The sequence below is a fragment of the Nicotiana tomentosiformis genome, chromosome 11, assembly GCF_000390325.3.
Source record: "Nicotiana tomentosiformis chromosome 11, ASM39032v3, whole genome shotgun sequence".
NCBI lineage: Eukaryota > Viridiplantae > Streptophyta > Magnoliopsida > Solanales > Solanaceae > Nicotiana > Nicotiana tomentosiformis.
In genome coordinates, this window is record NC_090822.1 from 47,143,953 (window position 1) to 47,160,157 (window position 16,205).

General features: G+C 37.9%; 1 long non-coding RNA gene across 1 annotated transcript; it reads right to left on the reverse strand.

The window, feature by feature from the left end:
• Positions 1 to 13,520: 13,520 nt before the first annotated feature.
• On the reverse strand, positions 13,521 to 15,513 carry LOC138900921 (uncharacterized). Its single transcript, XR_011412270.1, has 2 exons — positions 15,361 to 15,513; positions 13,521 to 14,043 (listed from the first exon to the last, which is right to left on the reverse strand). It is a non-coding gene; the product is annotated as an uncharacterized lncRNA (long non-coding RNA).
• Positions 15,514 to 16,205: the final 692 nt, after the last annotated feature.

Below are 16,205 nucleotides of genomic sequence, written 5' to 3' on the forward strand. Positions count from 1 at the left end.
ATATGTTGCGTTCTTGCGTTCTAGACTTCAAAGGTAGTTGGGATGATCATTTACCACTCGTAGAATTTTCCCACAACAATAGCTATCACGCTAGCATTCAAATAGCACCGTTCGAGGCTTTATATGGTAGGAGATGTATATCTCCCATTGGGTGGTTTGAAATTGGGGAAGCAGAGTTGATAGGACCAGACCTCATGCATCATGCCATGGAAACAGTTAAAATCATTAAGGAGCGGTTGAACACAGCTCAGAATCATCAAAAATCCTATTCGGATATTCGTCGTAGGGATTTGTAGTTCAAAGAAGATGATTGGGTATTCTTGAAAGTTTCCCCCATGAAAGGGGTAATGCGATTTGGTAAGAAAGGAAAATTGAGTCCGAGGTATGTCGGACCGTACAAAATTATTCAGAGGATCGGTGAGGTGGCGTACAAGGTTGAGCTACCACTTGAGATGTCATTAGTACACCCGGCGTTTCATGTGTCTATGTTGAAGAAAGTAGTTGGATATCCGACACTCATTGTTCCAGTTGAGACCATTGAGGTAAATGGGAAATTGACTTACGAAGAGATTCTGGTTTCTATTATTGATCAGCAAGTCTAAAAATTGAGAAATAATGAAATTGCCTCCGTGAAAGTGTTGTGGAGAAACCAACAGGTTGAAGAGGCTATTTGGGAAGCCGAGGAAGAAATGAAGAAAAAGTATCCTTATTTGTTTGAATGACCATGTATTTAAAATTTTGATCGAGGAAAAACATTATGAATTTTATATCATGTGAACAATTGGCATTAAGGGTGTTCTTTTCTGGATATATATTCCTTATGAGACCTTTTCCGCCGAACATTTTTCTTTACTTTCCGGTGTATTGTTCAACCCAAAAAGTCTGAGCACCATGAAACATTATTTTCTTTGCAAACTTTACCGGGCTTTACTCTTAAGTATTTCGAAATTTTCTGGGGTGTTACATTCTCCCCCGCTTAGGATCATTCGTCCTCGAATGAGGGTAAAAATCTGTCATTAGCATCTTATGCAACTCAGTTTGTTTCATACCACATTCGAGCAGCCCCAAATTTGACTAACTCCCAAAATCTCCAAATATTTCGCTAGAGTTTCCCTTGTAACTAGGCCAATCCACCTGTCAGAGAGCCCCAGAAACACATCCTAATAACATATACGTATTCTAACGACGTAACATAATACAAAACAACACCGCTGTCCATTATGCGAGCGTAGAACCACTCTGCGGACCGCATAATGTCCGCAGAGTGAGGCAGTTAATTGGGTCAGTTGGAAGCAACTATGCGGTCTACTATGCGACCGCATAACAGTTATGCGGTGCATTATGCGACCGCATAACAGTTATGCGGACCACATAGAGACCCCAAACAGAGGCAGTTCTTTTGGCTATTTTGTAACCAATTATGCGACCGATATGTTGTCCGCATATCGGTTATGCGATCGTATATGTGATCGCATACCTTGTTCCGGAGCTCCATTTTGGGGTTTTTAAAACCCGACCCTATTTCGTTAAATACACTCTTTGGGCCATTTTTGAGACATAATCTGATATTTTAGAGTGAGAGAGAGTGCCCTAGAGTGAGAAGGTGTTCTTCAATAATTTTTCTTCAATTCTTGCTCAAGTTATTGAAGATTAAGAAGGGAAGCTTACTAGGTCTTCATCCTAAAGGTAAGATTCTACACCCTAAACCCTAATTTCAAAATTTTCTGAAAATGGGTAACTAACAAGATAAATTTCTGGGCATGAAAGTTGTTTATTTTATATGCATGTGTTATCAAAGGGTGTAGGAAGATTGTTGAGCTAAAAATGGTAAAGATTGGGTTGTGGGATGATGAAATCCTTCATATAAAGGACATTGAAACCTTATGGACACCTAGTGTTTGATAAAATGCTCGAGTGAGCTAGAACCATGATCATCTTCCTAATTTTGATTCAATTTGTTATATTTCTACAAAAGATTGAAGTTGCTAAGCATTCCGGAACATTTAGAGTGTAAGGAAGCCCAAGTGAGGTATGTTAGCTAAACTCTTCTCTTAGAATTGAATCCCACGATATTCATGTAAATTATGTAAGTCCCGAGTAATTCATTATGAAATTAGCTATTCCGAGAAAGATTGGGTTGAAAGATATATGTTCAACAAGCATCCCAAATGCTCTATTCATGTTATGTTACCAATTGAGGATGTGTTAAAATATGGGTTGTGCATTAATAATGTTTCGACTTTAAGTCAAGTTCAAATGGAGGCTATTAGGCCAAATATTGTGAAATATGTCTATGTACATTAGACTCTAAATTGCTCACATGTGTACTACACACTTTGATTTAAATTTTTTTTTGTTGATGATGAGGAGGATATTTGAAATTGATAATGTGAGCATGAGATACTGAATATGGACCACGTGCCAAGAATGATCTTATAAATATGGCCACTAGTGCCAATGAAATGAAACGATGTGAAAGTATTATGAAATGCGATGATTGATATAAAAAGATTGATGTCTCAAATAAGACATCCTAGCCGGTCAGGTCGTGATCGGACACCATGCCACACAGATGGTCGTGATTGTGCTGGAAATTGTAATTGAAATTGTTATTGTGGTCGATGTCCCTAATGGATAACCTAGTCGATCGTGTCGTGATCGGACTCTGTGTTAAAGATGGTGGTATTGATAGTGAGAGAAATTATGGTTGATGTCTCTACTGAGATAGCCTAGCCGATCGGGTCGTGATCGGACTCCGTGCTAAGAGTGTCGTGGTACTGGTCTTGTGAAATAGTGGTATTGTGAATAGTTTTATTGTTATGGTGAATAATGATACTGGTATTGTGGACAATGGTATATCGATACGAATAATCTCCCAATGTGAGATATGGAAATTAATTTGAACATTGTCTTGATTCTAAATTGAGGTTTGATGTTAATTAAGGCTTTCATTGATATTATGATAATCTTATTTGTATTATTTGTCATTCTATTGAGAGAGTGTTTAGTTATACATACTAGTGCTATTCAACAGTACTAACGTCCCTTTTGCCGGGGGCACTGCGTCTTTCAATAGATGCAGGTGGTTCCACAGCAGGAGATATTGGTCAGTGATAGCAGTGCACCTTCTTCCCATCTGACTTGTTGAGCCTCACTTCATTTCGGGGTCATGTATTTTTTGTACTCTATGTATTCTGTTTGAGGTATAGCCGGGGCTTTATTGCCGGCATTATCATTGTACTCTTCTTTATCTATAGAGGCTCCGTAGACATAGTGTGGGTTGTGTATTGGTGCTGGGAAAGACAAACTATGCTATGTTGTGGTTGTATTACTTATCCATTTGAGACTTTAAAAATGGTGAAACTTATGGTAAGAAATTGGTAATTGCAGACATGACCACTTTATTGTTTAATTAAGGAAAACATATATTCTCTTTATTCATGAATGAGTTTGGGTAGAAGGAATCTAACAGGCTTGCTCTGTTGGGTTCACTCGGTTGAGCGTCGGTCGCGCTCCTCGGTTTTGGGGCGTGACAAACTTGGTATCAGAGCCTAAAATTTTAAAGTGTCCTAGGATATCTCGGAGCCGTGTCTAGTAGAGTCCTTATTATCGGTGTGTTATCGACCACATATATAATTAGGATGCTACATGGGCATTTAGAAATAATACCCTTCTTTCATGTTCTTGATTGTGCGATAAAGCTTGTTGTAAGATTGTTCCTCTTTTAACTCCTGAGTTGCTCTAATTTTCAGTACATGGCGCCTAAGAAGAAGGCAAGAACTGGCCAAACAGCCAATGTCACCTCAAGAGTGACAGTTGGTCGTATAATTGATTATGCGGGTGAGCACCCGAGGAGTGAGAATATTCCTCCAGTTACTACACTGCTAATTTTAATACACCCAGTTCCGAGTAAGATTGGGTTGAAAGATATATGTTCAACAAGCATCCAAAATGCTCTATTCATGTTATGTTACCAATTGAGGATGTGTTAAAATATGGGTTGTACATTAATAATGTTTCGACTTTAAGTCAAGTTTAAATGAAGGCTATTATGCCAAATTTTGTGAAATATCTCTATGTGCATTAGACTCTAAATTGCTCACATGTGTACTACACACTTTTATTTAAATTGTGTTTGTTGTTGATGATGAGGAGGATATTTGAAATCTATAATGTGAGCATGAGATACTGAATATGGCCCACGTGCCAAGAATGATCTTATAATTATGGCCATTAGTGCCAATGAAATGAAAAGATGTGAAAGTATTATGAAATGCGATGATTGATATAAAAAGGTTGGTGTCTCAAATAAGACAGCCTAGCCGGTCGGGTCGTGATCGGACACCATGCCGCACACATGGTGGTGATTGTGCTGGAAATTATAATTGAAATTGTGATTGTGGTCTATGTCCCTAATGGATAACCTAGACGATCGGGTCGTGATCGGACTCCGTGCTAAGAGTGCGGTGGAACTAGTCTTGTGAATAGTGGTATTGTGAATAGAGGTATTGGTATGGTGAATAATGATACTGGTATTGTGGACAATGGTATATCGATACGAATAATCTCCCAATGTGAGATATGGAAATTAATTTGAACATTGTCTTGATCCTAAATTGAGGTTTGATGTTAATTAAGGCTTTCGTTGATATTATGATAATCTTATTTGTATTATTTGTCATTCTATTGAGAGGGTGTTTAGTTATACATACTAGTGCTATTCCAAAGTACTAAAGTCCCTTTTGCCGGGGGCGCTGCATCTTTCAATGGATGCAGGTGGTTCCACAGCAGGAGATATTGGTCAGTGATAGCAGTGCACCTTCTTCCCAGCTGACTTGGTAAGCCCCACTTCATTCCGGGGTCATGAATCTTTTGTACTCTATGTATTCTGTTTGAGGTATAGCCAAGGCCTTATTGCCAGCATTATCATTGTACTCTTTTTTATCTATAGAGGCTCTGTGGACATAGTGTGAGTTGTGTATTGGTGTTGGGAAAGATAAACTATGCTATGTTGTGGTTGTATTACTTGTCCATTTGAGACTTTAAAAATGGTGTAACTTATGGTAAGAAATTGGTAATTGCAGATACCACCACTTTATTGTTTAATTAAGGAAAACATATATTCTCTTTATTCATGAATGAGTTTGGGTAGAAGGAATCTAACAGCCTTGCTCGGTCGGGTTCACTCAGTTGAGCACCGGTCGCACTCCTTGATTTTGGGGCGTGACACCTACTAGAGCATAGGTTCGATTTTGAGCACCACTCGAACTCGGCACTGCACCTCAAAATCTACCACGACTAGTCGACTGCTGAAAACCCCGACAAGTAAAAATAGTAAAGTGTGGATGGGTTTTTAACAGATAAAGCAGTTCTACACTAATAACAAGTATAAAGATCATGCTCACATAGCCACAAGGTGATTAATCATGGTTCATATACAATACATCCTCAAATCAAGGCATATTAATAGCCTAAGGTCTATTCCGGTGACAAACCACACATAGCACCCATGTACACGCTCGTCAACTCGTGTACACGTCGCTTTCCAAATAACACAAATAAGCAATTACGGCCAAATTCTAAGGGGTATTCCCCCACACAAGTTGAGGCATGATACTTACCTCAAACAAGCTAAATCAGTACTCTAAAAATCCCTTCCCGCGTGAATCAACATCCGGAGGGCTCGAATCTAACCAGATTAACTCAATGATATCAATAAAAGCTATAGAGAACAACCCCAAACAATAATATTTCAATCTTGAAATGAACTTAAGAATTAAAACTGGGCTTGAAACTTGACAAAACTCACAAATTCCGAACACCCATTCCAATACGAGTCCAAATATATATGTGTCAACCAAATCCTACCGCAAATCGACCCTCAAATCATCAACTTTTACTTTAGAAATTTTTTTACTAAAATCCCAAATTTTTTCACTTAGATTCATCAATCAATCACTAAAATCAATGTTGGAATCATGAATAATTAAAAAAGTCCGAGTAAAAAACACTTACCCCAAACCAAATCATAAAAATGCCCTCCAAAATCTCCCAAATCCGAGCTCTATAACTCAAAATGTGATAAAATAGCTGAAACCCTCGAAATATACTACGTAAATGATCTACCCATGCATGCACATCGCGAACGTGGCATGTGCCTTGCATTCGTGAAGCACAAAAAGATGAAAGCCCATGAACACTCCTATGCGAACAACTGGTCACGAACACGATGCATACCACAACAGAGCCTACACGAACGTGATCCTTCCCTCGCGAATGCGAAGGCCAAAAGCCTGATGCCCAGACCGGCCTTATCTTCTACGCAAACATAACACCTAGCTTGCCTTATCTTCTATGCAAACATGACTCCTAGCTCGCCTTATCTTCTATGCAAACACGACTCCTAGCTCGCGATAGCAATGGCAATTGCCTCCACAGGCTCCGCGAAAGAGATGATCGCTTCACAAATGTAAAGAAAAAATATATCTGGCACCAAATACTCTCCGCGAATGCGACCTCCTTGTCGCGATCATGATGAAGGAAACTAGACACCAGCATCTGAAATCCCAAAACAAAGAGAAATGTTCTGAAACCCCCCTGAAACACACCCGAGGCCCTCGTGTCCCCTTCAATCACACCAACCAATCCTAAATCATAACACGGACCTACTCGAGGCCTCAAATCATACAAAACAACATCAAAACTACGAATTATACCTCAATTTTAGCCTAAGTAACTAATCCAAATTTCCAAATTCATAACTTATGTCGAACATGCCGAAACAACTCGGAATGACTTCAAAATTTAGCATGTAAGTCCCAAATGACAAATGGACCGATCCCAACTCCTAGAACCAAAATCGTAACCTGATATCAACAAACTCAACTCTCGGTCAAACCTATCAACCTTCGAAACCTTCAACTTTCCAACTTTTGTTAATTCAAGCTAGAATAAACTATGAACCTCAAAATCTAAATCCAGGCATATGACTAAGTCAAAAATCACCATACGAAGCTATTGGAACTATCAAAATATCATTTCGGAGTCGTCTACACAAAAGTCAAACTTCGATTAACTATTACAACTTAAGCATCTAACCTTGGGACTAAGTGTCTTAATTCAATACAAAACTTCACTGAAACCAAACCACCACCGTGGCAAGTCACGTAACCTCAATTACACGTATGTAAAGCATAAAATAGGGGAAATGGGGCTAAAATACTCAAAATGAGTGGCTGGGTTTTTAGATTCTCCCTCTTTTTAACAAACATTCATCCTCGAACGAGTATAGAATCATACCTGCAGTCTAAAAAAGGTGATGATATATGCTGCTCATCCTTTTCTCGGTCTCCCAATTATCATCCTCGATTGGCTGACCTCTCTAGTGAACATTCACTGATGCTATGTTCATCGACCTCAACTTTTGAACATGCCAGTCCAAAATGGGTACCGACTCCACATCATACGTCAAATCCCCATCCAACTACACCGTGATGAAGTTAAATACATGTGATGGATCCCCATAATACTTCTAGATCATGGAAACATGCAACACTGGGTGAAGTCCCGATAAACTAGGTTGCAAGGCAAGTTTGTATGGCACTTCTCCAACTCTCTCAAGAACCTCAAAAGGACCAATATATCGAGGGCTCAACGTGCCCTTCTTTCTGAGCCTCATCACATCCTTCATGGGCGAAACTCTGAGTAGAACCTTCTCCCCCAAAATATATGCGACATCATGAGTCTTCCTGTCAGCATAACTCTTCTTCCTGGACTGTGGTGTACGAATCCGCTCCTGAATCAACTTCACCTTCTCCACAGCATCACGGACCAAATAAGTGTCTAATAACCTAGCCTCCCTAGGCTCAAACCAACTAATTGGAGAACGATACCGCCTCCCATATAAGGCCCCATATGGGGCCATCTGGATGCTCGCCTGATAGCTGTTATTGTAGGAGAACTCTTCTAGCGGTAGTAACTGATCCCATGAGCCCCCAAAATCTTATGATATAAGAAAGCCACATGTTCTCCAAAATCTAAATAGTGTGCTCGGACTGTCCAGTTGTCTGTGGATGAAATGCCATACTCAGCTCAACCTGTATGCCCAACTCATGTTGCATGGCTCTCCAAAAATATGATGTGAAGTATGTACCCCGATCGGAGATAATAGACACCAACAAACCATGAAGGCAAACACTCATGATAGATCTGAGCCAACTGCTATGAAGAGTAGGTAGTCGTGACTGGAATGAAGTATGCAAGCCTGGTCAGTCTGTCAACAATGACCCACACTTATTCAAATCCCCTCAAGGTCCGTGGAAGTCTGATTATAAAATCAATAGTGAGACGTTCCCACTCCCACTCCGATATATCTAGCCTCTAAAGAAAACCACCCAGTCTCTGATGCTCATACTTAACCAACAGACAGTTCAAACACCGAGCCACATACTCCATAATATCTTATTTCATTCTTCTCCACCAGTAGTGTTGCTTCAAATCATGGTACATCTTCGTGATGCCTGGATGAATAGAGTACCGCGAACTATGGGCCTCCTCATAAATTAGCTCCCACAACCCAACCACATTGGGCACACAAATCTGGCCCTGAAGTCTCAATACTCCATCATAACCAATAGTCAACTCCTTAGCGTCATCGTGATGCACTTTGTCATGAAGGACAAGCAAGTGGGGATCATAATACTGACGTACCTGGATGCACTCAAACAAGGATGACCATGACACAACACAAGCAAGAACCCGGCTAGGCTCCAAAATATCCAACCTTACGTACCTTTTGGCCAAAGCCTGAACATCCAAAGCTAACATTCTCTCCTCAATCGGAATAAAAGCGAAACTATCCATGCTCTCAGCCTTTTTACTCAAAGTGTCAGCCACCTCATTGGCCTTCCTTGGATGATAAATAATGGTATTATCATATTCCTTTAGTAGTTCTAACAACCTCTGTTGCCTCAAATTCGGGTTATTTTGCTTGAATAAGTGCTGAAGACTCTTGTGATATGTGAACACCTCACAATACACCCCGTAAATATAGTGCCTCCAAATATTAAAGGCGTGAACAATGGCTGCTAACTCCAAATTGTGCATTAGGTAGTTCTTCACATGGGTCTTCAACTGACGTAAAGCATAAGCAGTCATTCTACCCTCCTACATCAACACACACCCAATGCCAATCCGTGAAGCATCATAATAGACTATATATGAACACGATACTGAAGGCAAAACAAGAATTGGAGCTGTAGTCAAGACAGTCTTGAGCTTCTGAAATCTCTCTTTACACACGTCAGACCACCTGAATAGGGCACCTTTTTCAGTCAATCTAGTCAATGGGGCTGCTATACATAAAAACCCCTCCACAAAGCAGTAATAATACCCAAGCGACCTAAGGAAACTATTGAGTAGCTCCAGGTGGTCGTTCGCTTCTGCAGACATGTTCGCGCTTTTGCAGGGTCACAGATGCGATTGCTTCTGCGCTGGTGTGGTTCTTTGTCTAGTAAGTCGAGCTACACATGCGAGATTTTTGCTCGAAGATACGGGAGCGCAAATGCGTTGTTTTGTCCTCAAATGCGGAAGTCTATGAGCAGATTTCATTTATATCGAGGGTTTGGTTATTTTATCACATTTTTAGTTGTAGAGCTCGGTTATGGACAATTTTGGAGGGGATTTTCACGATTTGAATTGGGGTAAGTATTCTATACCCGGATTTGATTATATTTCATGATTTCATCCTTGTTTTTATCACTTAATTAGTGATTTGAATTGGAGAAATGTGGGAATTTTGTGAAATCTTTTCCAAAACATAAAGTGATGATTTGAACGCCAATTTGAAGTCAGAATTGGATGATTTTGATAGGGTTGGACTCGAATCAAAATGAGTGTTCAGATTTTGTGAGTTTTGTTAGGTTCCAAGGTGCGGGCTTAGGATTGACTTTTTTGTTTTTATTAAAGATCGAAACTTTATTATCCTGAATTATTTCCTATGACTTTTATTTATGATATTAACTTATTTTGGCTAGATTCGAGCCGGTCGGAGGTTGTTTCACATGGGAAGGGCCTCTTAGAGTATTGATTTATCTTCTTTGAGGTAAGTATCTTGACTAACTTTGTGTGGGAAAACTACCCCTTAGGATTTGGGTTGGTTGTATTACTTGAATTATGTGGAAGACGTGTACGCGAGGTGATGAGTATGTACACGGTCTTATATATGGTATTTGACCGGTTAGACTCTTAGGCTTCTTTCATGCATTAATTGAAGTTGTCATATCACGTTATATCCTCTATGTTATGTTTACTCGTACTTTCTTTATTTGAAGTTGGTAGCACATGTTCTATCTTTTATTTATCAAGCTTACTCTTATATGCTTAGTTGAGTTGTTACCTCTTTTATTGTCATGTTACCTCTTTTGTTGTTGAAGTATTCTTATTTGAAGTTGCTATAACATGATGCCCCTTCATTGTCGAGTTATTCTCATGTATTTAGACGTAGTTTCTATTTCATGCCATCTCTTTCATTGTTATTTTATGCTATACACTAGAATTTGAAGTTGTCATTTCATGAAAATATCTTCATTATTGAATTTATTCTTAAGCAATTAATTAAAGTTGAAGCATTTAAGAGCCATTAACATGTTTAGTTGAAGTTGTTGTTTAATGGAGTATCTTTCATTGTTGAGTTATTTTTCCGTTTCACTTTGTTGCTATTGATATTCCTATACACATCATGGTTGAGTCGTGGGCTATGTGTTGTGGTGATATCGGTATGGTTGTTTAGGAAGGTTGTGGCCTATGGGCACTTGTGGTACAAATTGATATGTCATGTTGTTGTGATGTTAACACATGAGGACTTGTTGTGAGGATTGATTGTTGCTATGCGGAGCATAAGGGTGGCATCTCACTGTTGTTGATTGTGCGAACTGATACGAGTGGCTATTCTGTTATTGTCTGGGTAGTGTAATACGGGTGGCTATTATGTTATTGTCATGACGGAGTGATACGAGTGGCTATTGTGTTAAATATCTGGCGGAGTGATACATGTGACTATTATGATATTGTCAATACGGAAAGATAAGTTAGGGATTATATGTGACGGCCTGGGGGCATAATGTTGATGATAGTGTGATTGCGTGATTTTCCTTGTGTGTGTCATGCACCTTACGTGACTTGTTGTGTTGTTTCCAATGAGCTACTCGATGTATTTGACATTACTTATTTACTTGGATTTTAATAGTACACTCGCACATGCATATACCGTAGCATGCCAATTATACCAGTCCAGGAGTATGAAACTTGACATCCATTAATCACGCACGTGTATTCTTGTATATCTGCTTTGATTGTGATATTGAGCCTGTGACCATGCCGGGCGGGTTGTGATATTGAGCCCGTGACACTAAAAGAAAACTGGCCTTTAACGAAGTGAAATCTAGTTCCTAAAAGTCCATTTCTGGTCTCTAAATGTCAATAGCGACCGGAGAAATCTGGTCGCGATTCGTCGTTATTGCCTCCACCGCTAAAGGTCAATAACGACGAGGTTTTTTCACTGGTCCCTAAATATTTTTGTGACCGGCGACCTTCTGGTTCCTAGAAACACATTCTAGAGACCATATTTCTTGTCCCTAAACACCTTAAGCACAAGGTATCAGCTGGTCCCCAATGTATATAGGGACACAAAATCTAGTCATAAAAATGATAAATAGATCACAATAAATATATGACTTTTTTGGTCATGTAATATTAAATACTATAAAATTTATAATACATAAAAACAAACAAATATCAATATAATTCAATAATATCTGAATTTCATATATAAAAATAATTAAAAGTATTGTACTAACATCTCATTAGTGTCACTGTACGATCATAGAATAGTATATGTCACTATATTGGTTACACAACCCTTTAGAGAATCTCACTAGTATTACTGTACGATCATGGTAAGTCACTATATTTCTTACACAACCCCTTAGGGGAGAAAAGAAAAACTAACATCCAAATGTAAAAAAACATATAAAACTTTGCCTTAACAAAAACTAAATCCTTCGAAAATAAGGTAACATTTTGCCTAACCGTCTTGCCAATATGATTATCAACTTGTTAACTTGTATGAAGTCTTCAAAACTTGTATGTGAGTCTTCAAAAGTCGTAAAAATTAATTTAAAAAATCCAGTAAGAAAAACTAGAAAGATCAATAGTAAATATTAGTTAAATAATTGAGAGGTGGTCATTATTGCTAAAATGAACAATTCTTATAAAGCCAACAGCAATATAACCAAGCTTAGTTAATAAGAAACTAGCAAAGTAAAAGAAAAAAGGAAACAACCATGCTTGAAAAATAAGAAACTAGTAGAAACAGTGAGGAAATGAGATTTAGTTCATCAATGAAATCGAAGCAATGCATCTCAAAATATTCAAATGATCTCCATGGGAAGAACACACAGGATAAATGGAAATCTTACTTAGACGGGAGGTACAACAACAACAACAAAAGATGGAATTTATTTACCAACATTACAATCCAAGTGACACTTAGCCTATGGAATAAAGTTAATGTTTAAAATACCATTGGCAGAGATAAACGATCCAATCTTCTATCAACATTAGTGGTATATGTAGAATGTTCCAATATTATTTAGGAAAGCTTGTGTTTAGTTAAAAGGAATAAAGTTAATTTTTAAAATACCATTGGCAGAGATAAACGATCCAATCTTCTATCAACATTAGTGGTATATGTAGAATGTTCCAATATTATTTAGGAAAGCTTGTGTTTAGTTAAAAGGAATAAACTCAATTAAGTAATTTACTTCGGAGGTTTCAGCTTTATTGCTCATCAATGCATTGGTTCTACATACATATAATAGTATAAATGTAATAAAAAATTATTAACTGAGATAAAGTGCATTCTAATTAGGTTAAACACATACCAATCAAATGCTAGCAATGAACAAATAATGCAAAATAATCTTATATCCACTCCACGGTTAGCTCAAGTATTAGAGATATTCGGCCATATTTTTTTCATCACCATGGTGGAACCCAAGAGAACGAATCAATAATATAAAATTTTTGATATTCCGGGTTCATAAAAGTTCATTCACTTCAAATGTAACTAACACATGCATTTAAATCACTAGGATTCACTTTTTTATTTTTAGTTGACTCATTTTTACATTAGCATCTAAATATCGAGATTCATATAATATAGAAAACGATCAATTGTAAATCACAAAGAACCATCTTACATGGGTTATGAAGCAATCATTCTGACAGTGGTTCTCCAAAACTTTTGCAAGATGATGAGATTACTGCCCGCCATATCATAGCTTAGTTGTTTACCCGAAAAATTGATAGAGTTGAATTTATACGTAGTTCCGAGGATATGTGGCGTAACTTAACACAAAATGTAAGGATAAATAGAAATGTAAATATAGATTGTAGAGAATGCGAAATAGATAAGGTTGTTAGGAACAACAAATCTTAGGATTCAACAAATAGAATCAATCTAAGAAATCTGAAAGAACGATTCTTTACTGTAGAAGAATATAGCGCTTTTATTACAATGTAAGCCTGAGAAAACTTGTTTTACAGAAATGGTAACCAAGCACTTTTATAGTGGAGAGATTTGGCTTTTCCACAATGGGAGACCCATAATAAGTCAGCTTTTCCACAATTTCTGCCAAGATTCTCTCTAGTGGGATTGCAACGGCTTTTGTCTGCGAGCTCGATCTTGCTTAGAACCCTCGATTTTGGTTTGAGCTTGATTTCGACTCGAGCTCTTGATCTTGGTTTGAGCGCGATCCTGGCTCGAGCCCTCGAAGTAATTCGAGGTCAATGTTGATTGGTCTCTGGATTATCAGCATGATAGATCTACTCTGCATCATGGTTCAATTTCGATTCGAGCTTGATAATGATATCGACCTCGACACAGATTGGCCTCCCCGGGTTCGAGGTTAGTTTATTCCACCTTCGGGATCTTACTTCGATAGATCATCGTTCGAACTCGATCGGACATTCTAAGGCCGAAATCTATTTCGACCGTATACATTAGTACTACCCAAATATGAAAACAAGTCCGAAAAACCATTACTCAAATTAAACCAGTAATGATTCAAGAAAAAGGATAATGGAATTCATACTTGAGTTAGAATTAATAGGACTTACATGATCTTGATGTATGTGTTTCAATGAAGCAGCACTTGCAACTAAATAATCTTACTAGTTATCAAGAAAATAATCTCGTTGTTCTCTATCACTGCTTTTGAGCTTCTAAGGTTTAACGTTTTGGTGTCGTATGCATATAACTTTAAGAGTTTCCTTCTTCCAACAGATAAAGGTTCTAATGACTGCTAAATATTCGATTCTAGCTTAGAAAAAGAACAGATATTTGCTATGGCAAAGAAAGGGAATGGAACATACATGTGAGAATTATTTAACAAGCTTACATGTACATGTTTCAGAAGCTTTTTATTGCTCAAGAGCAAGCATCTTCTGGAACAAATTTACTATGTCCATCACAAAGTACACCCTTTTTCTCCACTAGTAAATGTGAGTATAACCATAAAAAATATAATTTTACCCCTGAATCAAGAAAACTACAAAGCCATGAAAAAGAACTTGTCATGGAGTGTGGAAGACGACTAGATTTGCCTTCCTCCATCGGGTTCCCATAAATTCACAATTTCTATAATAAAAATTCAGCCTTGAATAGGACATCAATATCATAAAGCACAACACTCACCATTCAAACCACTGAACCAACAAAATTAAAATTATACAACAATTTGAAGTACAAAACAACCAAACTTTTAAGGTTATCAGTTTTCAGCCACACAAAGGTATGTATCATTTTCCTTTCCTGTTTGAGAGTGAATTAAGTAGATGAATTTCATGTGAGAGAGCTTCATTCTGCCTAGCCAATCTATAGCGAGAAAGAGCCATAAGCAGATGAACTAATTTTACAAAGCGGCCTTGTATTACTAAAACAAAGAGAGTTCTGAAAAGATTACCTGGTACAGTTGAACTCTTAAATACTTTGAATTTTCACTAATTATAAGTTCACAAAAGGATAGAACACAAACATAGCAAAAACTTCAATAGACCACTGCTGAAGAACCAGATCTAGAAAAGCTAAGAAAACCCTAGCTTCTATTCATCGACCCAATACTAGAAGCAAACGATGACTGATAAATTAAAAACCTATTTCGAATCAAATTGAAAATTAATTTAAGGAGCTCCTAAGCCAGAATAGAGAATTTCACAAAATAAATAAGAACTACTAGAAGCTTCAGTACTAAATAAAAAAAGAAAGAAAACTAAGCAGATTGAAGATGAGAAAGAACAAACCTGAGAAATTGCAGCTTGAATAAAGAGATTTAAGGTTGAGAGAAAAATTCAGAGGGCGGAGAGTCATTCTTTTGGAGATGAATTTGAGAGGGTTTAGGCCCTTTGGGTAGATATTTCAGAGGATGAGTGGAGTTTAAGTCGGAATACTTTTACGATTTTTAAATTTTTCTAGATGCATAATTAAGTGGTTCTTTTTCTCAATTAAAGTATAGGGACCAGAATTTTAATATTTCTGTGGACTAGATTTTTTTCCATCGTTAATAAAAAGATAAAAAAAATCTGGAAATAGTGACTAGAGAAAAATCTCGTCCCAATAAGTATACTTTTAGGGACTAGATTTTAGACCCGTCGCTAAAACTTGATCGCTAATAAGCCTTTTTCTTGTAGTGTGACCATGCCAGGCGGATTGTGATGTTGAGCCTGTGACCACGCAGGGCGGATTATGATAGTGAGTTGGTGACCATGCCGGCCGGATTGAGGTATTAGCACGTGAGTTGTCCGTGCAGCACGTGGGTTGTCCGTGCGGTTGTGATTGGTAAAGGGGGCACGAGGTGCCATGTGTATATAATTAATGGTTTGGGACTCGTGGCTTGTGGTTTTGAGAAGTGGTACCTCGGGGTGGTTTTGTTGTAAACCTTGTGTTAGAACGATTTGATTATTTGGTTGTCATTTGTTTACCTTATTTGGTTTCACTGGTACTTTAACGATGTCCTGATTACTTTGTCGTTTTTATCACATGTTTGTTCCTTGCTGCCATTTACTTATTCTTGCTTCCATTATTAGCTTTTTACTTAAATACTGCATAGGTTATTATGACTAGTAGGCATCTTGACTTGTACCTCATC